General features: G+C 45.4%; 1 non-coding gene across 1 annotated transcript; it reads right to left on the minus strand.

Annotated features, from left to right (window-relative positions):
- Nucleotides 1-1798: 1798 nt before the first annotated feature.
- trnas-aga (transfer RNA serine (anticodon AGA)) lies at nt 1799-1880 on the minus strand. The gene has a single exon. It is a non-coding gene; the product is annotated as a tRNA-Ser (tRNA).
- Between the last annotated feature and the right edge of the window lie 201 nt (nt 1881-2081).

A 2081-nucleotide genomic window follows, 5' to 3' on the forward strand; every position in this document is an offset into this window, starting at 1 on the left:
GTCATTTTGAGCTCAGGATGTGGAATTAGACGAGCTGCGTGACACCTTTTATTGGCGCCGCCACTTCACTGCAAATTAGTGGCTCAAAACGAGCCGTTGTTAGCATCAGCTTGATTTGTACCTTCCTGTCGTGCATTTGCTGAACAACATCAGATAGATCCCGTCCGGCCCAGCTGACTTATCTATTTTCACACTCTGCAGTATTTCTAATATCTCTTCCATGTGAACCTTAATCTCTTCTAGTCTAGACGCAAGTATCTCTCTATCTTCCTCGCCAACATTTTCATTATCTATAGCGAACTCTGTCGAAAAATATTTATTTAGTGCTTCCTCTATCTCCACTGACTCCACATACGACTTCCCACTATTATCCTTGATTGTCCCAAAGTTAACTCTCGTCATTCTTTTAGTGCTCACATACCTATGGAAAGCCTTAGGGTTAACCCTGATCCTATCTGCCAACAACTTCTCATGTCTCCTCCTGGTTCTTCTCAGCTCTCTTTTTAGGTCTTTCCTGATATCGTTGGAACCCTCGAGCGCTCGAACTGAGTTTTCACGTTTTCTCCTAACATAAGACTTCTTGTTCTTCTTGACCAGGGTTTCCACTTCCTTAGTAAAGCACGGCTCACGCGTTCTATATCTTACTCCCTCCCTGACAGGTACATACTTATCTAGGACACACAGGAGCTTTTCCTTGAATAAGCTCCACATTTTTAATGTGCTCACCCCCTACAGTTTCCTACCCCAATCCACGATTCACAAATGTTACCTCATTGCATCGTGATTTCCCTTCCACCAGCTGAAACTCTTGCTCCGTGGAGTACACCTATCCCTTTCCATCAAGAAAGTAACCTGAGAGAATTGTGATCGCTGTCTCCACAGTGCTCACCTACTTCCAAATCTAAAACCTGGCCATGCTCGTTACCCAGTACTAAATCGAAAGTGGCTTCTTCCCTTGAAGGCATGTCTACATACTGTGTCAGGAAGCCCTCCCGCACACAGTGGACAAAAACTGACCCATCTATAGTACTCGTACTGTCGTGCTCTCAGTCAATATTTGGATGTTGTCTTGAGTGTTCCAGAGTTTTTCATTATCCCACAGTCCAGATGAAGTTTGTATTCCTCGCGTACGGGAGCGAGAATTCTTTCAATGTCTCAGACCAGTTCCTGTGCCGAGAAGATCAGAGTCAATGTCCCTTCCTCTACTCGGACTGACAATTTACACTTCTTCAATCTCCTATGATTCCATTTCCCAAAGGGTTTCTCAAGATTTCCAAAGCTGGAGCCTAAATTATATGGTTTGCTTCCTAAACATTTTTCCAACTGCCAACTGACAATATTTTCACAGTAACTCTTCACAATCCTCTGGCTTGCACCATGTCCAGGGATGAGAAGTCCCCTTTGGTGGAGAGAGTTCCTAGGCTGGTGAGTTTCACTTTGGAACAAAGATGGTTAAGTGGCAATTTCCTGCGGTCGTTTGTAATGATGGGAGAGGGAGCGGTGGGGAATGAGCACTCTGACGAGCAGGAGGAAGTGTTGCCAATGACCAGAGTCAGAGAACAGAGGACAAGGGATGAAAGGAATCTAATGAAAAGCAGCACTTCTGCTCAGGGCGTTCAATAACAACTGCAGAAACCCGATGTGTCGATGAGTGTATCTGGAAAGACAAACAGAGATAATGTTTTAAATGTGGAGCATTTCTGATGAAGAACTCGAGTTTCTCAAGTCTAATCAAATTACAGGCCTGGTTTGCAAAACAGGCTTTCTGAACGTTGTTCCAGCAGGAAAGCATTCATAACGTAGTCAGCAGGATTCGAACCTACGTGGGGAAACCCCAATGGATTTCTAATCCATCGCCTTAACCACTCGGCCATGACTACAGGCAGCACCGGCCCCTGAGCATTGACCAGGGAGGGAAGTAAAAGGGGAAGGAGTTGCATTCCTGGTCAGGGATGATCTCATGGCTGTGCGAAAGGAGGACACCATATAGGGCTTGGGTCGTGAGACACGATGGATGGAGCAGTGAAATAAGAAGGGTGAGGTTAGATATTTGGGGCTGTATTACAGAGAGCGTGAGGTGT

The sequence above is a fragment of the Chiloscyllium punctatum genome, chromosome 29, assembly GCF_047496795.1.
Source record: "Chiloscyllium punctatum isolate Juve2018m chromosome 29, sChiPun1.3, whole genome shotgun sequence".
In the NCBI taxonomy this organism is placed as follows: Eukaryota; Metazoa; Chordata; class Chondrichthyes; order Orectolobiformes; family Hemiscylliidae; genus Chiloscyllium; species Chiloscyllium punctatum.